The sequence below is a fragment of the Ceratotherium simum genome, chromosome 20, assembly GCF_057802395.1.
Source record: "Ceratotherium simum simum isolate JZ-2026a chromosome 20, ASM5780239v1, whole genome shotgun sequence".
In the NCBI taxonomy this organism is placed as follows: Eukaryota; Metazoa; Chordata; class Mammalia; order Perissodactyla; family Rhinocerotidae; genus Ceratotherium; species Ceratotherium simum.
In genome coordinates, this window is record NC_141919.1 from 43093916 (window position 1) to 43114970 (window position 21055).

The following is a 21055-nucleotide window of genomic DNA, read 5'->3' on the forward strand; positions in this document are numbered from 1 at the left end:
TTTGCTGAGGAAGACTAGCCCTGGGCTAACATCTGTGCCCATCTTCCTCCGCTTTATATGGGATGCCGCCACAGCATGGCCTGACAAGCGGTGCGTCGGTGCGCGCCCGGGATCTGAACCCGGGCCACCAGCAGCAGAGCGCGGGCATTTAACCACTGCGCCACGGGGCTGGCCCTAGAATCTTATTTCTCGCACGTTTTTTCATACTGATTGTGTTGACTGTTTTTCTTATCTTTCCTAGTAAGTTAATTGGGCTTATAGAATTTTTCTTTGATTTTCAGTACCTTTCTCCTTCCTTTCATTTTATTATCTACCTCTCTAATCTGTTTCAAGGTTTGAGAATGACCCCATATATGACCATTCCACATGGCAAATTCTGAGGCTCCATTGAGAAACTATGATTCTAAATTTGGAGCTCGGTTTCTCCCTGCTGAGTTGTTTCTAACTCTCCATTCATAGCATCCTTTGGGCATTGCAATTTTGTCTCTCACCACCCACCTCCTCTCCCTCCCTCCGTTCATTCTCTGTGTTGTATGTGCATGTGTACTTTGGATTTTGTGGATTTCCAGAATGTACGATGTTTAAGAATGGAAACTAATCTAGGTTTTCAAAAAGAGCTTTAATAAGGAACAAGTTATCAGACAAATACTATAGAGGATTTTGTTGACTATCAGTCAGGAAGCCTGTAATATTTGAAATGAAGTAGCATCTAGCCCTATTGACATGAATAAAGCTGACACTTGGATACAGGAAATTCACTGAATATAAATTTAAATATTAAAGAATAATGAGGTTATAAGTACCTGAAAAATTGCTTTTGCTCATGCCCAGTAGGAATTTTCATGAGCGTGGAATTATGCAGTTGTTTCTGTGTCTCTGAAACATTATGAAGTTTAATTGACCGTTGTACAACTAGGTAGAAATTTTCTGATGATTTGTTTACTTTTTCTATAGATTGATGTCTTCACTTATTATTACAAACTGTTTTCATGTATTTATACAAAAAAAAACATACAAAATGAAAATATTGCTAACCCCCAAAATGTAAGATATTAGTCAGTCTCTAAATATGTGCAGGTCTGCTAAATGTACAGGAATGTTAAGGTTCTTACCCTCTACTTAGTATTTTAGACAAAACTATAGTCACAATTTACAATCACTTCTATTGATACTATCTATATATTATATGTGTATCTATATGTGTATAATAGTTCATAAAATAAATGCAACATACATTATGTCATTATTGTCATATCTTCTACATCTTCACATTTGTGAAATCAGAAATTAATTTTGAGGTTTAATGAATGAAATATTTACATACTAACTTACTTCATAGGCTTCCCATTTATGTATGTTCCTGTATTAATGAATACGTTTTTGTGAGGTCTTCTTTTATCGTTGATCTTAGGATAATCACACATTATACCTAAGCTTGGGAATGGATAGATTTACATTTTACCTGTGTTTTGTTCAGATGAAATTTGGAAATATTAACTGAATGTCTGCTTTGGGCAGGTGCTTCTTTCTATTTGCCTAATGGGACCACTGATTTTGATGATTGTACTGCGGTTATGTATGAAAATGTCTTTGTTTCAAAGCATTTGGGTGTGATGGAACATCAGGTCCACAACCCTCAAATAGTTCAGGAAGAAAATAGTTCTTTGTACTATACTTACAATTTTTCCGTAAATTTGAAAAATTTTTTAAAACAGTAAAAGAAGAAAAAAGACTTTTTGAGCTTGAAAAAGTCACTTCAACATTCTGAGCTCAGTTTCCCCATAGGTAAAATGGAGATGCTAATATCTTAAAAAGTTGTTTTTAAGGATTACAATTATGAGTCAATTATAGACTTATGGTTTCCTATTTTATTCAATGGTCAATAATTTGTTTCTGCCATTATATACTTTGATGTTCAAATTGTCCCATATTTGCTAATGGGCATCCCTTCTAATTGAAAGCTTGTTTTCTTAACATTCTTGCAACGATGCCATTTTGTGACTTTAAAATCTTTAAATCGTATCAGTATATCACATCAAAGAAAAGTATACATCAGACAAGGACATTTTCAGACATCTCAGGGTAGAGATCCAGACAGTGGTTTGCAATAATACAAAGCTATTATAAAGTCCCTGAAGAACCACCTTGTTACAGAGGATGTAGCACCTGTAGGAGGTGTCTGTGATAGCGAGCACTGGAGCAATAAGCTAAAGTGTTGTTTGCTCTTTTCACGGGTGGTAGGCAGGGGTAACCCTTTGGTATGAAAAACAAAATTTCCCTACTTGTTTCAAAAAATGTTAATCCCACAAAGAAAGAAGAGCGTGGTTACGAAAATAGAATTATAATACTTTGCTCAGATGCTCAGGAAGTTGCAGAGATGAAGTTATAGGAGGGAAACATGGTGAGGGGAGGGTTGTAATGTGCTTCTCTTGCCTACCTTTAGGCGAAATCAGACTCAAGCTATTCCAGACACATGATGTTATTTCTTAGTTTAAAGACCTCCAGAAATAGAAGATTCCATAACCATCTCCATAATCCACTTCAATATCTACTGATGCTTAACAGCCTGAAATTCTGTGTCTCTAAACTAAATACCATGTGCTGCTTTAAGACTAAGCCCGCTATTCTTGTTCCGTACTCAAAGAAAATGAAAATTCTGGTCACCATTCTCTTCAAAGTGTCTGTAAGAGAGTAGTTTTCAAATTTATAGTCACCATGTTCACTCTCCACTTCCAAGGGGAAGGAAACCTAACATTTCCTGAATTTCTACTCTTGGCAGAGAGGAAATTTTACTAACATTTATTGAGTCCTTACCAGATGCCAAGGACTATTATAAGTACTTGATGTTTGAACTTGTTCAGTTTCCAGAACTACCCTCTGCCTTTAGTCTTCTAATAAGAATCACAGAGGTTGGGTTACTTTCCCCAGTTTGCACAATTAGTGTGATAGTTAGTTTTATGTGTCAACTTGACTGAGCCACAGGGTGCCCAGATATTTGTTAAACATTATTTCTAGGTGTGTCTGTGAGGATGCTGCTGGATAAGATTAACATTTGAATCAGTAGACTGAGTGGTATAGACTGAACGTTTGTGTCCCTCGCAAATTCATATGTTGAATCCTAATGCCCAATATGATGGTATTTGGAGGTGTACTTTGGGGAGGTGATTAGGTCATGAATGTGGAGCCCTCATGACTGGGATTAGTGACCTTATGAAAGAGACCCCAGAGACCTCTCTTGCCCCTTCCACCATATGAGGACACAGCAAAAAGCTGGCCATCTATGAACCAGGAAGTGGGCTCTTGAAATTGAAATCTCTCAGTGTCTTGATCTTGGACTTCCCAGCTTTCAGAACTGTTAGAAATAAATTTCTAATGTTTATAAGCTACTCAGTCTATGGTATTTTCATTATAGCAGCCTGAACAGACTAAGACACTGAGTAAAGAAGATTGTTTTCTCAATGTCGGTGAATCTTATTCAATCTGCTGAAGGTCTGAATAGAATAAAAGGCTGTGTAATAAAGAATTCTCTCTCTGCCTTACTGTCTTTGACCTGGGACACCAATCTTCTCCTGCCTTAAGACTTGAACTTGGACTCAAACTTACACCATTGTGTGGATCTGGACTTCTCAGCCTCCATAATCATGTGAGCCAATTCCTTATAATATCTATCTATCTATCTATCTATCTATCTATCTATCTATCTATCTATCTATCTATCTATCTATCTATCTAATCTTGCTCCTATTGGTTTTGTTTCTCTGGAGAACCCTGACTGACACAGTTGGCAAGAGGCAGAGCTTGGAGCCCAGGCAGTCTTACTTCAGCATCCTTGCTCTTAACACTGAGCTGTCTCTGATTTGATAAACACTGTGCAATCTTCACAAATTGGCAAAATTGGTGAGACTTTTTTTCTCCATTTTACAGATGAGGAATACAAGACTTAGAGAGATTAAGCAAGTTACCTGTGATCAAATAGCTAAGCTAGTAAGTGGCAGATATAAATTCAAAATTCAGATAAACGTGGCTCCAAAACCAGTAGTATTTTATCTTCTAGATTTATTGCACTCCTTCCACACAGTTTTTTTAGGGGGAGATTGTTACTTACAACAAGGGCCCGCTCAGAAAGGAGCAGAAGCATTGGTTTGGCTGGACAAGAACTGCCTGTGTCAAGTATATTCCATCATGAGGGCCCCAAATTAGATCTATAAAAGGGTACAATGGCGAGAAGACTTTCAGCTCCCTTCTTTAAAAAAAGATAGTAGTTGCCATCTATCAAGGGTCTGTTATCTGCTCAGCACCATTCTCAGGTACAATAATACTTCCTTTAGAGCCCAACACAAACCTTTGAGGTAGTTTATTTTCTTAGGCTGAGTTTCCCAGAAGAAGACCCTGATATAAAGATTCAAATGCAAATGATTTATTAGGGTAATATTCCGAAGAGAAACCAATAAAGGAGTGGGGAAAGCAGGACAGAGCAGGGGAAGAAGCAAAGCGAGGATGCAAATAGGGCAAGGTTGCACAGAAAGTGATCCCACAGGAGGCCTCTGGAGTGTAAGGCATGCTTCAGGGTTTATTCCCCCAGCCTGAGACATGGATGCTGGCTTTCCTTGACCACCCTTTCTCCACCCTTGGTAAGGGCTGTCCTATGGTTTGGGGAAGGGGGGATATAAACTCCCAGGCACTTATGAAGCCCTGGGCTTGGGGACAAGGGGCTCCAGTAGCCTGAGGGCAGCCTGAGGAAGAAGAGTCACATGTGTGAGTGAGCTGGAGACAAAACCAACATCAAAGCTGGGGAGGAGTGCACAGAAACAGTAAAGGAATCCGAGGGGATCTGGGTGGAGCCATGATGCTATGAAGGGCAGAGTTTGGATAGAGATCCCTCTGACGCCAACGCTTGTGTGCTTTTTCCACTACTCCCTTTTGCCTCTTCTTGTTTCTCTTACTCTAGTCTGTCTCTCATTATTCCTGGCTCCATTAGCAGCCACAAACCTAAGGGGTGAGTTACCTTGCAGCCTGGGAACCAGTCACACCTAAGGCAGTGAGAGAATCAATAGACACAGTTCCATTTCCTAGAAGGTTTAGTAGCCTTCTAGGCTTAGAACCACAGAATTAGGGGTTTAGGAAAGTGATGTTACTACACAAAGGGCATGATCTGCTAGCTGCAAGACAAAAGCCAATCGTCAAGAGGCAAGATGGTGGAAAAGAAAGGGAAATTTATTATAGCTTGCTAGCAAGGGGATAGATGGCCGACTAACACCTCAAAGAACCATCTTACAGAACAAAGACTACATGCCAGTTATATAGAGGGCTGGTCTCCGAGTGGGGGAAGCATCCGGTCCCAGGGTGGGGGCATCCATGTGATTACTGGGTGGAGACATTGGTCTCAGGGTAGGGGCATCCATCTGGTCTTAGTTCCTGGCAGTCCTTTGTTTTACTTGATATGCATCAGAGACTGGAGCAACGTCCTATACCCCATCTTTCAGTTGCTATTGATGATGGCTATCAGCATAGACTCTCTGCCTGGGGGTCATCACATTCCTAAGAAACTCAAAAGAACAAAGTTATCAACTTATAGCAGCTAAGAGGGACCATAAAGTCTAGAGTTACTCATAGGTCATTCCAAGTCACAATATGGTTTGCCCTCTACAATATGGCTTCCCTTATGTCTACCCTGTATTGAGCTGGTATTAGTGATTTCATACGTTTGTTATAATTTATAAAACTTTTAATCATTTTTGTAACTTCATACAAAAACATTTAAAAATTATAAAAATAAAACAGAGCCTCTTACAAGCTGGCCGGATCTCTGATCTTCAGGGCAGCAATGCCCTCTGTGTGCACTTTGGGGGACCTCCTTTTCCTGGACCTCACTGCGTAGCAGCTCCTACCTGGACTGTTTGTGCTCCTGCTGGGAGCAGGTCTTGGACGAAGATAAGTCGCTTCCTGCCATAGGGACCAGATACCATGTGGATTTCTGACATATGAATGCACAGGATGCAACAGACAGAGTCTCTGAATTTTGGTTTTCTTTCTGAAAGTCTCTTTCATTTTTCTCTGACAAATCAGATTTATACTTCTCTAAACTCGAATTCTGTAAAGCTTTGTGGTCTTGTGTAGGCTGCAACTTGACAAACAGAGACAATAGCACTAAGTAAAGGTGTGAAGAACAACTTTACATTTTTATGGCACTTTTCACAACCATTGTATCCTGAGGCTCTTCACAGGAAGTAGCAACAACAACTTTTCCTATAGATCCTATTGGGGTGTGAATTCTGAAACCCAATTCTGACCTTCTAAAGTTCATTTGATGGTGTGGGAGACTAAAAATGGCACTCTGGCTTTTTTCTTTTTTTTAACAGTCCTTTGAATTTTTTTCTTTGATGTTTTTATACATCTCTCCTTTAAACAAATATTTATTCAACATCCAGCAATGTACTAAGCAACAGGGGATAAAATGGCAAATGAGATAATTTTGAATTCCACCTTTGCCACTTCTTAGTTTCGCGTCTAGGGTTTGTTATCTATAAAATGGAAATTATATATCTCTCGTGGGGAATGAAATGAGGTGTTACATATAAAGGCCTTAGAAAAACACCTGGCAGTCAGTTAGTTAATAATTAGCTATTGGGAACTGATTATGTACGTATCAGGCACTATTCCAGGGAGTATGAAAATAACATCATGCTGCTGTCCTCAAAGAGCTTACTTCTAGTAGGAGACAGACATAATGCAGAAACACATAAAAATGTTAAATATTGATAAGTACAATGAAGAAAATAAAATGATAATCAATTGGAGGTGGGGCAGTTTTAACGAGGATGGTCAAGAAGAGCGTCTCTGACGAGGTGACCTTTTGAGATGGGACCTGAATGATGAGAAGGAGGCAGCCATGCTAAGATCTGGTGTTAAGTCGTTCCAAGTCAACAGTGCAAATGTCCTGAGATAAGAACGAGTTTACATGTTTAAGACTAGAGGGGAGGAAGACTATCCTCTACCCACTGTGGGTCATTTCTGACTGGGCTACAAATTAAATTGACATGGGACCAAATAGGAGGAGAAAATCAAACAAAGCTTTATAACATGTATACATGGCAGAGACCAGGGAAACCAAGTTTCTTGGCAAAATGAAAACCTCTTGGCAGAGGTTTTCTTCTTAAACAGATTTAGGTAAAGACAAAGGAGGATGTTGGGTGGTGGGGAGTCAGTTATGGGCGATTACCAGAAAAACACAGTAAGGGTATTATGCAGCCTTACCTTCTGCATTGATAAGTTTCTGGAGATGAGGTCATCCCCCCACTTCCCCTTACAGAGAGGGAGATAACTTTACAAATGGAGATTTCCGTTACAAATGTAAATGTTTGGTAAACAGAACTTTGATAAGAATTGGCTTAGCAAGAACCCTCCCAGTCTGTTGCTTTTAGGTGTAAGTTTGAGAGAAAGTTAAAGTTTGTTTCAGAGAAAATAATCAAGGTAAAGAGACATATTTTGACGTGGCCAATTTTGATCTCCCACAAGACCCAGAAAGAAGGCATGTGGCTGGAGCATAGTGACTGAGGGTGAGTGCAGGAAGAGGCACTTGGAGAAGTAAGCAGGGGCCAGATCACCTATGGCCCTCTCCTCCATGGGAAGGAGTTTGAATTGTATTGTGTTTGTTGTGGAGCCATGGGATAATTTTAAGCAAGCTGGGGGTTAGTGATTGGATTTATATTGGAGTGAATTGATTTACTCTCACTTCTGAATGGAGGGAAGACCATAATAGAGTCAAGAATGGACTAAGGGAGAAGAACTGGGCATTTGTGATGGTGGTTCAAGTGAGAGATGTTGTTGCTTACTGGAGTGGAGTTAGGGAGTAATGGTCAGATCTGGGTTACCTTTTTGCAGTAGAGCTTATTGGGCTGGATGTGGGAGGAAAGTAGAAAAATAAATCAAGAGTGATGGGTTTTGGCTTAAGCAAATGGATGAGTGGTGCCACCATTTTCACTGAAGAGGAAGACTTGGATTGGGCTGATGGTTATGCTTGGGTCATGCTAAGTTTAACATTCCTGTTACAGATCTAAAAAATGAAGCAGCCGAGTGAGCAGTTGGTTATGTAAGTCTTGAGTTTAGGGAGACGTCAGGGCTGAACGCATACATTATGAAATCATCAGCACTTAGGTGACTTTTAAAATCAGGATTAATTGAAATCCTCTAGAAAATAATAGCTACTATTTATTCAGCTCCTACCAAATAGCAGATATTGTTCTAAGCCATGTACATGCCTTAATTTGTTTATTTAATACTCATAACAACCCTACAAGATAAGAAATGTTGTTATATCAATTTTACTGATGGAGAATAGAGGGATAGAGAGGTTAAATAACTTGCTCAGTTATGTACCTAGTCAATGAAAAAGTCAGAATTTGAATGTAGGTAATCTGGCCCCAGTTTCCAGGCACTAGAGCACACAGGAAAAAGAAAGAATAGGATTCAGTTTTAATGCAATTTAACATTTTGAGGTCAAATCAGAGGAGCTGGAGTCTGTGAAAGTACCGAGAAGGCGTGGTCAATGGGGAGGGAGGGAGTCTAATTGAGGGTAAGATGTGGATGCCTAAATAAGTAAGTTAATAAATAAGAGGTTAAGGCATCAAATGTTGCAAGAGCACCTGTCTTAGCACTATCTGTATTAAAATTGGAACAATACAAAGAAGATGATCCCCTCTCCCTGAGCAGAGGTAGTATACAAATTTGTGAAGTGCTCCATGTGTTTTTGTGGGCCCATATCTCGCACTCTACAGAAATATAAAATTTGTGCGGGTTAAAGATTTAAGTCTGAAATTCAAACTTGAAATCTTTTGGAAGAAAATATAATAGAATGTATTCTGACCTGGCAGTAAGAAAGAATTTCTTAAATAAAAATAGTCAATACTTATTAAGTACTTAAAATGTTAAGTGCGGTTACAATAAGTTAAATATATTAACGCATTTAATCCTCACAACAGTCCTCTAAGATTATCCCTCTTTACAGACGAGGCAAGTGAAGCATGTAAGACTAAGTACCAAGGTTGTGCGGCTGGTGAGACATGGAGCAGGACCCAACCCAGCAGCTCAACTCTAGAAACCATGCTCCTATCCAGCATGCCTCCCTTAGTCTAAGGCATGACACAAATACAAGTATCATAAAGCAAAATATTAATCAACTTGAGTACATTTAATTAAACTTTTTTCACCAAAAGTTATCATAGAGGAAAGAACAAGACAAGCCACAAACTGGGATATGCATCATTAACACATGTCACTAGCAAATGATCTGTATCTAGAATATAGAGAGAGATCTTAAAAAGATCCATAAGAAAAACACAAAGAATTTCACAGAAAAAAGGGCCAAAGAACTGAACAAGCATATTTCACAGAGAGAAAATGTAAGTCATCTATAATCTTACTAAAAGTTACTCAATCTCCTTAATGATTATAGAAATGCCAATTATAATCATAATGAGTAACCATTTGATACTCAGCAGATTGGCAAACATTAAAAAATCTGACGATAATAAGTTTTGGTGAGAATATGGAGCAATTTAAACTGTTCATGGAATGCAAACTGGTACAATTACTTAGGAAAACAATTTAGTGTTATTTAGTAAAATTGAAGATGTGTACAATCTGGGCCCCAGGAATGTCACTACTATTTGATCTGGAAAAACTCTTATGCGTGTTTATCAGAAGACATGTCTCAAATGTTTATAGAATATTTAAAAAATAAAAAAAAATCATGTGAAGAAACAAAATCTGTAAATAGCTCGAATATTCATTGCCATGGGGATGATGAAATGAATTGTGATATATTTATACAATGAAAGGTCTCTCATTGTCATTGTTGTTGCATTGTTATTGTTTTGTTTTGCTTTGTTGTTTAAGATGAGAGGTATAAGTAGATGCTAGTATGCTGGTGCAAATAATTCAAGAGAAAGTGCTGAATTTATGATATAGAATAGAGAGAAAATGAGTGAAATAAAACCCTTGAGAAGGCAAGAGGAAATGAGATCAAAATCTCATGTGTGCAAGTTGGTTTTGGGAGCAGATAGATGGGAAAGAGGTGGGTGGACCTCTGCAAGTCGTGAATAAGGTAGTTCCTCTGTTTGCATCTATTTTTTCCATGATGGTTGAAGTGAACTCGTTGGCTGGGGACAGTGTGGGGAGACAGAGAGTTGGAAAATTGAGGAAGGAGGTGAAAGTACGAAAAAATAAATTCCCAGAGAATTGGAAAATGTCAAAAACAGCTGTCAGTCTATTAACCCGCATATAGAAGAGAAACACAATGCTCAGAAAGATTAAATAAATTAGATGAAGTACCGTAGTTAGGCAGTGACAAAGCTAGGCTTCCCACACAGGTCTTCTGTCTCTAATTTAGTAAATTTTCTTATGCTTCAGTCTCAGGGAGGCAAAAATTTGCTTCTTTCTATGGGCCCTAAAGATCCCTGGAATTTCTGGGTGAATTGGAATTGTTTCAAAGGTCTGCCTGCTCCAGACACTATCAGAGAGGTCTGATACCTATTGTTTTTGAACCTGTAGCAGCACTGTATTCTTATTTGGCTTATTTTAGGAGTAAAGATACAAGTAATCAGTGAGTGATTGTTCAAGAATTTTTATTTTCATTCACTTATTCATTTTAAACATTGAGCACCTACTATGTGCTCTAATATAGTCATGAGCATTTCCATGTGCTTTCAGTATCTATTCATTGAAAATATTGAGCATCCACCATATGTATTAAATTCTAGCGTGGGTGGCAAAAAACAAGTAAATATATCAGATGGTGATAATTTCTACGGAGATAAATTAAGCAGAGTAAGGGGGTCGAGGGAGAGTTTGGTATTTTATATTGGCCTGCTGAATGGATAGTCTTCAGAAGGGCATGGGAGGAGAAAGATTAGACATGGTGGATATCCACAAATCTTTTGAAAAATTTTGCTATTAAAAAAGAGTGAAATGGAAAAGTAATCGGAGAGGATGTGGAGGTCAAGGGAGAGTTTGTTTTGTTTTTTTTCAGTTGGGAGATTATGATGATTAATTTTATGCGTCAACTTGAATTTTATATGTCAACTTGACGGGGCCATGGAGGAGCCCAGATATTTGATTAAACAGTATTCTAAGTGTGTCTGTGAAGCTCTTTCTGGATGAGATTAACATTTGTATCTGTAGACTGAGTAAAGCAGATTGCTCTCCCCAGTGTGGGTGGGTCTCATCCAATCCATTGAAAGCCTGAATAGAACAAAAAGGCTGAGTTGGGAGAATTCATTCTCTTTCTACATGACTATCTTTGAGCTGTGACACCAGTCTTCTTCTGCCTTCAGCCTAGGACTGGAACTTACACCATTGGCTCTCCTGCGTCTCAAGCTTGCCAAGTGCAGGTCTTGGGGCTTTTCAACCTCCACAATCACGTGAGCCAATTCCTAATAATGAATCTTCTGATATATATAAATTAGAAAGCTCTAGTAGGAAAGAAAAATTGATGATTCTGGAAAGGGACAATTGCTGGTACAATATTCTTGACTAACAGAGAGGTTGTGGCATCTAGTACGCAGATGGAGAGGATGTATATAGTCAGTTCATGTAAGAACAGGAAGTAAGGAAGAACAGGTGCAGGTATAGGTATATATATGTTTGTGGATGTGGTGGTGAGTGCTGGTGGAAGTTCTTTTAGATTGCCTCTATTCTCTCAAAGAAATAGAAAGGAAGTTCCACAGCTGAAAGTGAGACGGGGATGCAAGTGTTGAAAGTTTGATAATAGAGGTATAGGTGTGTAGTTGAAAAGTAAACAGTTTTAAAGGAAAAAAACATACTAGCAAATAATGCCTCAGATAAAATAAATTTCTGTAACTGTACAGCTGTACAACTCTGAAGCCTAATTTTTGTGTCTTCATTCCAACCTTCTCATCAATGTAGTATTTTATCAAAATCTTATTGTAATTGAGAAAATTGGACTTTATCCTTTGTGTAGAGTGGATAATAAACAATTAGTATTGAAAAGGTTAACAGAGACAGTGGGGAAAAAGCAAGGACCTTGAGTAATCCACAAAGACATCACTCTCTCCCAAATACTTGCCTTTCAGAGATTGACTTTGTGCTCTGAAATTGGACTATGAAACTTGATATATGTTCAAAGTTTTTTTTTAAAAGAAGCTCAAGTATTTTTCCTGGTGCTTTCCATTTTTCTCTAAAGTGGGGAAATGGTTTAACGTTTATCTATGTGTAAACATTACTCTTGTAATCCTACAGGGTTGTGGAGACCTTGGTTTATCCATCAGGTAACTTTCATTTGCCCATGGGTGGCTTTACCCTGTGTATACTCAATATTTCTAAGTAGCCCTGCTACTTCCAGATGGATAATCACCTATTTTTATTGATCTCCAACCTTGACCCATGTACCTGTCTCCCCGACAAAAGGCTGTGCCAGGGTATAGTAAAATACTCATGTCGAAGCACATAATTCTGAGTTTTGACATTTTAAAACACAAAAACTTAAACTACCATGGTGCTAAGGTGTGGGGAGAATAGGGTGCTGAGTCATAAGTAGGTAGAAACAAGTATGAGTGGATAAATCTAGGTGGAGAAATCAAGCCACCCACGGGGATTCCCAGAAATAGATTGCGAAGATTTTTTTTTCCTTCTACTTCTGCCTTTCTTTCAGCTTTGTCTATAAGATTAATATTTGAAATTTGAGCATGAAGAGCTGTTTGCTACAGTTTTATTGTGAGTTTTGCTCATTCAGGTGAATCTTCTAATCCAAAATAAACTTTCTGGCTTTTATTAATTTCTAGCAGCATCATTCTTAAAGCCAAGAATGCTGTCTTATTGTCGAAAGACATTAGCTTAATTTGAAAAGTGCTTTGCTGTGAGCAGATTTTGTTCCAATGATGTATTCACTGATTTTTTTTTAAACTTGTTTTTTCAGGGGTGTGTATGTGTGTTTGATTAGCAATCATAGTGTTATTTTTGGTTTGGTGGAAACTTCTCTCTGGGATATGAGCTGTTTTTTTGGTATGTCATTGTGTCTATTTTTGTGGTACGTTTATATAAAAAAGAGACATAAATACCACCCAGGAAATCAGTGACAATAGCACCTCAGTTATTTGTTGTTGCTGTTGATGTTTAATTTTATTTTTCATATATATTATTTATGAAAAACTTTATAAATCCTGCCAAAACACGTTTCAGCAGAATCGGAAATGGTATCACAAGAAAAATTGCCTGGTGTGGATCAACAGGCTTTGTGGCCTGTTTTATAAATGTGCCTTTTTGTTGTTTACTTTATGAATCATGAATGTAGGAAGAAGAAAAAGAATGATTTATTAAATGTTTATGAGAAACTCTAGTACGCCCTGTTTTTAAAGTGCAAGGAGCCGACAATTAGCTCAGGGATTTGTCATTCGGGTTATCGATCACAATGGGAGTCTAAATGGAGGGAAAATGTGAATTTCTCCTCAAGTCGACAGTCAGGGTGGGGATGAAATAATCCTAATTTTGAATTCCCTTTCCTTCTCAAAAGTTTATTATCACTCAGCTGGCAGCACTGAGACTTTTAGCCTTTGACAGAGAGAGAGAAGAATTACTGAAGGGGGCTATATTTATCCTCTTCTATCAGTTTCCATGAGGAAGAAAGACATGTTTTTGTTTCTTTTCTTGCTTGAGAGAAGGTGGGCGGTAGCATTACAGATCTTGTTTGCTCCGCAAGAAGAATAACTCTATCAATTTGATTGAAGGTGTCAGAAACGTTTTGGGAAACAGAAGCAGAGTTCTGAGGTGGGGAAGGTCTGACATATAGCAAAGGCAGCGCCTGCTTTGTTCGCGTTTTGATTTGATACACCCACTGGGTTTTTAAGTATATTATGCCAGAGGAGCGAATTGCTATTTGCAAAGCTGGCTAGAGTGTGTTTTGTGGACGTCTATCCTTGTTTTACCTCCACATTTAAATAAATAAATAAATGTAATTTTTAGATTTTTGTGAAGGAGCTGGTAGATTTTTCCCCTTGATTCGGTCTTAGGCATTTTCTGTGTTTCTCAGTTGGATGAAAAGGGATGGGGGTTAGGTAACAGATTGTTTTAATAAAAGGTGTCCCTTACTCATAGGCATGCTCTGTTGCATGCATGGCTGCCACTGGAAGTATTTGCGTATTAATGGAAATAAATAGCTAAAATTCAGGGCTCACACTAAAGAAAGTGAATCACATCCATAATTATCCTTATACTCTTAATTTTTTCCATTTGTTTCCTTTTGTGCATTTTGATGAGGCACTTCACTTCCCAGTGCCTTAGTTTTCATATTCACATAGTGGGGTCCATAATGTGCTTTTATAAACCTGCTGAGAGGATCAATGAGGTCCGTGTACATGAAGGGGCTTAATAAATAGTATGTGATTCAAGCTTTCTGGATGAAAGATACTACGTGAGTACAAAGTAGAGCAGCCTCCCACAGGTAATGCCTTTGCCTGGATAACTCTGATTATAGGTTTTCTTTATCTCTTCAAAGCAGAGATTTTTCTCCTTGATTCCTTCCTGTCTGTATCTTCCTTGCAGAAGCCAAAATGCCTATTTACTCAGTACCATTTCCTTTTGAGCGTGCATACAACAATCAAGGAACACACTTGCAGAAAGATTTGTTTACTTAGAGCACACATGATCAATCACATAAATGCAAATAGGAAAAAGGAACAGTATGAAAGGAATGTTCACATCACATCAAGCCCCCAGATGGGTCTCAGAACCTCTGCCATCCCAGGTGGAACTGAATCCTAGAATGTGTAAAGTAAAGCGATTATAGCCCAAGAACACTGAATAAAGTATTTGTTAGAGTTATTTAAGTTTGACTTCGTTATGTTCCCATTTCTTGTACAGCTCTAGATAAAAGCGATAACAAGAAATAATTTTACACAATACTTCAAAGTGTTGTCAAAACATTTTTGCAAACATTGTTTAATTTGTTCCTCACAACAACCTTGTGAGGCAGGAAGGACCTATGTGCTCAGAAAGGTTATGTAACTTGTCAAAAAATACCCTGCTGGTAAGTGGCAGTATGTAATTTAGAACAAGCATTTTCAGTGCTTTTCCACATTTCCAGGGTTGGCAAGTGAGTTTCATCACACGTTCCATACGTGATTAATAAGTAGTAGTTATATATGGTGCTGTGCTCAAGATTTTTAGGCTATATCCAGTATCTGAGGGGAAGAGTACAATAATGGATGAGCAATGTGTGCTCTGTGTGTGGGTGGAGACCTGGGTCATGAGTGATGCATATCTGCCAACCCAGAAATGCACTATAATGTGGATGTTATGGACTGAAAGTTTGTGTGTGCCTCCCCCTCATTCATGTTGAAATCTAATCCATAATGTGATTTGGAGGTGGGGCCTTGGGAGGTAATCAGGTCATGAGGGTGGAGCCCCATGAATGGGATAGTGCCCTTAGAACATGAGTCCAGAGAATTAGCTTGTTCTTTTCATCATGTGAGGACACAGCAAGAAGATGGCCCTCTGTAAAAGGGAAGACGTCACTCACCAGAACCTGACCATACTGGCACCCTGGTCTTGGACTTCCAACCTCCAGAACTGTGAGAAATAAATTTCTGCTGTTTATAACCCACCCAGTCTATGGTACTTTGTCATAGCAGCCTGAATTGATTAAGACAGTGGGTTTTTTAAAAAGTGTTTTTTGAATAATGAATTTGTCTCTGCAGTACTCAAGTAAAATAGGTATCTCTGAACAGTTTGTACCAGGGGTGTGGACTGGGCCTGTTTGCTAGCCATGGTATACAAACATAGCTGCTTGATCTGGAAGAATTTAATCAAACTACTCTCTAGCTAGATTTCTGGTTTTGAAATGTGGCAGATGATTATGATATGGGTATATATTTCCTTGACCTTTCTCTTAGTCTTATTTATTTATTATTTACTTACATGCTTATTATCACAAAAACTCCTACTTATCCTTTAGAAACTCATGCAGTGCTTGGGTTAGGTAAAATTCATTTAGAAAAGCTGATGCATGAAAATGGGAATGTAAAGACATTGAGTAACAAATTTCTTTCTAAATATTCTTTCGTAAAATAAAGGAGAAAGAGGAGGAGATCATTTGAAAAAGAAGTAATATGGCATGGAATCTTCTTAGTTTCCTGATATTGTATCAGGTCGGTGACAGTCTGTTCTCAGTATTGGTAAGGATAGCATCGATTGCTGGGGTAAGTTATTTTGGGAGGACATTAATAGTATGGTAAATAATTTAGTCCTATCAACCACAGGAAGTATCCTATCCTAAAAGACATATCAGAAGACATGTCTTTTGGCTTTTAAGAAAATGATATAAGACTCATACAGTTAAAATTATTTTTGAAGCTGACTATCCCTGGGTGCATAACTGTACTGATATTTTCCCATCAGTTTGCAGACAATTGGCCCACTTTGGTGATGAGTCATTTAGTTCCACTTTCAATCTTGGCATTGAAAAATACATAGGTAACTCTAGTGTGAAAAAAGACATTTCCATATTCTTGCCTTAAAATTTGATTTAGAACTATATGACCTGTTATTTTGTTTCTTTTGCCAGAAAGTTTTTGCAATGAAATTTTTATAAAAATTGCTCTAATACATTTTTATAGTTGGGAAGGACCATTTTAAAATGTGAATTTGAATTCATCACTGTGTGATTGGCTTCCAAATTTGCATCTTCTGCCAGACACCTCCTCTGAGTTCCAGAGCATATATACTAATACAAAGGGAGATTTGGAGTGGAGTAAGCAAGAGAGACGGACATCATCTCTGATACTTGCTTCTCCCTCACCCTCTTTAACAAACCATCACCAAGTTCCATGATTTTACTTCCTAAATATCTCTAAAATCTGACCGTATCACTCTGGTGATGTCATAATTGATTTTTATGACATTTAATGATATCACAACAGATTTTCCTACATTTTCCCTTTCCCCTCTCCTATTCTTTCTCCAGAATGAACTTTTTCAATGAAGCTCGTATAGATTCTTCTCCTCAGCACTAAAGTGTAAGAACACTTTTATTTCTATAACCAAATTGAATCTCCAGTTTGTTTGGGTCCAAGCTCCAGGACCCAGCTCTCCTGGGCCTTGGGAAATTCAGTCTGAGATCAGGGGGGCTAGAGGCAGACTATCTGAGCTCCAATACTGAGTTTCTAAGCCACATGAGGTTGAGCAAATTACTTATCGCTTGAAGCCACATGCTCTTTCCTCATGCGTACAACAGGGATAACAATAATCTGTAACTTACAGCGGTTGTCAGTATCAAATGAGATAACCCCAGTAAAGCTTTTAGCATGTGCTGGACGTGAGGTAGTGAAGACTGGCCTCAGGGTGCCGTGGGTATCCTCACTATTGCCTGCCTTGACTTCCATTGCCGCGATGCTTGGCCATACGCACAGGAACTCTCACCGTGCTTCTGGTCATGATTCATACTGTCCACCTCCCACAGGCATTCTATACCGAAAAATCGAGCCCCGGGATTCTGCTGTAATGCAAACCCCTCACCTCCACCCCAACCTCGTCCCTTCTCTTAGTCTAATACCACATAATGGACGTGATGGTGGAGTGGGGAGAAGGGAAAGGGCAAGGAGGTGGAGATAAAATGACTACTTAGCCTTTGGACAAATAATCCTGGCCTCTCTTTCCCTGTCAGGATGGGAAAGGAGAAACTAAGTTTTATTTTTTTTCTTAATAACCTCTTTTGTTATCTGAAACTCAACTCTTGTTACATCACCTACCTTGGTGGAGCATCCTTTAAGGTCCAGTTCCATCCAGACACAGAGCCTGTGCCTGTACTGTTCCCATGATCCTCCTCTCTTTCTTTACCTGGTGAATTTCTACAGTTCTTCATATCTCAGGTCAAACTCAGAGAAGCCTTCTCTGATGCGCCAGGTGAGGACAAATCCACCTGTTAGATATTTTATATTTCTGTGTGTTCCTCTATCTGGTACCCATCACAGTTTGTAATCTTTTTAATGTATATGTGGTATCTGTCTCCCATCAGATGGAAAACTCGAGGTGAGTAGGGGCCATATCCGTAGGGTCAGAAATTTGTGGAACCACCTGAGTGCTTGGCATGAAGTAACAATAAATATTTGTTGAGTGATTGAACATGCAATTTTTCGTAAGCACTAAGAATTCATATTGTCTACAGTGCCCTACTGCCTTTTAAGATTTATTTTTCCTTTTAAGGTTTTTGAATCTGCAAAGGACAACATATGTGCAGTAATCTATTCTTAATTATGTTATAGGTGAAGAACAATTTTCATGTTTGAATTTTCCTGCTGCCTTCATCGACCAAGCATAGGAATTAGTCATTACTGCTTTCTGTTGTCTGCATTGTTTATTGCAAACTAGTGGTATTTAGAATTAATCTTTTGATAAAAAGTTATAAGGTTACGTATCGATTCATAAGCACATAAACACGCACACCCATAGATAGGTAAGAACTTCCTTTATTTTTTTAGGGTGATATTAACTATGGATTTTCCAAATCTTCCTTCTCTTTTTCTTCTCTCTATCCCCCTTCCTTCCTCTCTCCCTCTCTCTCTCTCTCTCTCTCACACACACACATACGCAGATATGCAATAGCTGATCGGAACTTATAACTGGAAGAAATAATAGAAGCATCTGTCTATAGGTGACTCAGTTGGCTTTAAGTTAAGATTCATGCAATATTGAAACATTCTCTTTAAACTTACAACTCTCCATTGTGATTTAAAAATTTGCATTATCATTTTAAAGGATTAATTTTATTTGGCAGTCCTTCCAGGATTCTGCTCTTAAAATCTCTTTGGGAATTAACAAGTACATTTGGTTTCCAAATCTGCTCAGCTCTGCACCTTCAGCTCCAAAGTGCTCTGAGCTTGCTTCCCTCACCTGCTCCTTGCCACCCCAGTTATTTAGAGGAGGAATAAGTCCTTAGTAGACTATAAAAAAGGCCGGTTCAGAGATCTCTCCTTTTCTCTTTTGGAGGGAGAATTTCATTTGACACATTTGGCATTAGTGTTATCAGCCAATTAATAATTAATTAAATGTAGACCAGAATAAAATTAACCTTCAGAGTCCTGACAGATGAGTTGCACTTCTGCTAATAAGGATTCAGTGTGCATGAGAATCTGGTTGGAGACTGAATACGTTGTGTAGTTAAACTGATTGTTTCCAGCCGCCTTGACTCACTGGCATCAGTATAATCCACAGAGATAAGTCTGGGTACTATGTTGGTCTTTTCTTCCACAGATGCTAAGAAAGAAGTAGGAATAACAATGGATGAAGTGATGGCAGAGATAATTACCATCCTCCTTAGCCTCTCAAATGTTCAGAAGTTTCCTTAGCCCTTTTATAGGTTGACTAGCTGTAATGTCAGGACCGTGATGTACAGGTGCTATTTTTTAAATATCAATTTTATTGTCTTAAGTGTGGAAGTACCAGAGAGACATTATGAAATAGCAGAAAAAGAGGAAAAATAAAATTACCATGACACTACTGCTCTAACACATCTGGTATCATTTAGATGTGGACTCTTCTAAATTATTTCTTACATGTATTTTTAAGTAGCTGTATTCACAATTTTGTATACTGATTTTTCTTTGATACTATTTCAGAAATACTCTCACATTACAATTTAGAGTCTTCAAAGTATCAATATTATATTATCTTGCTAATGCACATGGCATAATTTGCCTAAACTTGTCTTATTGTTGGGCATTTGGGCTGCTTGCAACTCCTCTGTGTTTTAAATAACACTGTAATGAATAGTTGTGTGCATAGATATTTTGATTTATTTCCTTAAAAAAGATTCAGAAAATGGTGTTATCACTGCTTGACTTTTGAAAGGTTGAGATTAATAACATTCTTCCTCTTCTTGAATTGCCTTGGAGTCTCAGAAGGAGAGAACTGCAAGCTTACATGATAATTCTATAAGAGCTTCATTCAATTGGATAGTTTCAAATGCCCTTTCAATCGTTTTTCTTATTTTCCCTTTCTTGGAACTAGGTGAAACAATTTCATCTGTAGAAATTTATCCAAAGAACTTGAAAACACCAATTTGCAAAGGTACATGCACCCCTGTGTTCATTGCAGCGTTATTCACAATAGCCAAGACTTGGAAGCAAGCTAAGTGCCCATCAAGGGACGAATGGATAAAGAAGATGTGGTATATATACACAATGGAATACTACTCAGCCATAAGAAACGACGAAATCCAGGCATTTGTGACAACATGGATGGACATTGAGGGTATAATGCAAAGTGAAATAAGTCAGAGGGAGAAGGTCAAATACCATATGATTTCCTTCATTAAGTAGTAGATAATAACAACAATAAACAAACACATAGGGACAGAGATTGGATTGGTGGTTACCAGAGGGGAAGGGGGGAGGGAGGAGGGTGAAAGGGATAATTCGGTACATGTGTGTGGTGATGGGTTGTCATTAGTATTTTGGTGGTGAACATGATGTAATCTATGCAGAAATAGAAGTACAATGATGTACACCTGAAATTTTTACAATGTTATAAACCAATGTTACTGCAATAAACAAAAAATTAAAAAAAAAAAAAAAGAAAGAAATATCAACAGCAGCAGCAGCAACTTCATACTAAGTACTTAGGCCAGTGTGCCAAGCCCTTCATTTACATTGTTAGTTGATCTTCACAACAGTCCCAGTAAGCAGATATTATTATTATACCTACTTTACAGATGAAGAAAGGAAGGTTTAAGATGGTTAGGTAACTTGCCTAAGGTCCCACCAGGTAAATGGTAGAATTGGGATTCAAGCCCTAGTCTCATGATGCACTTCACAGCTTTGTTATACGGACTTTCTGAAATTACGGACACAGCTTTTCACAATGTTCCTAAGAAGAACCAAATCTTCATGCTCTGCACATGTTAAATACCACTCCCATCGTTTGTTGGTTTAATAAATGCTATCTCATCAGGTGAGTGAGAACTCTGCAGAAACAGGAATCACTTAAGGAGGAACATTGGATGAAATTAAGTAATGGATCACATTTTTCTGGATATCTGGGTGGCTAGATT

General features: G+C 38.3%; 1 long non-coding RNA gene across 3 annotated transcripts; it reads left to right on the forward strand.

Annotated features, from left to right (window-relative positions):
* Positions 1 to 7401: 7401 nt before the first annotated feature.
* On the forward strand, positions 7402 to 20285 carry LOC147914442 (uncharacterized). 3 transcript variants are annotated; one of them, XR_015555468.1, is made up of 4 exons: positions 7402 to 11417; positions 15490 to 15581; positions 16083 to 17024; positions 20014 to 20285. It is a non-coding gene; the product is annotated as an uncharacterized LOC147914442 (long non-coding RNA). The 3 variants fall into 3 exon arrangements; XR_015555469.1 differs by lacking the exon at positions 20014 to 20285 and having other exon boundaries at positions 15483 to 15581; positions 16083 to 20007; XR_015555467.1 differs by lacking the exon at positions 20014 to 20285 and having other exon boundaries at positions 16083 to 20007.
* Positions 20286 to 21055: the final 770 nt, after the last annotated feature.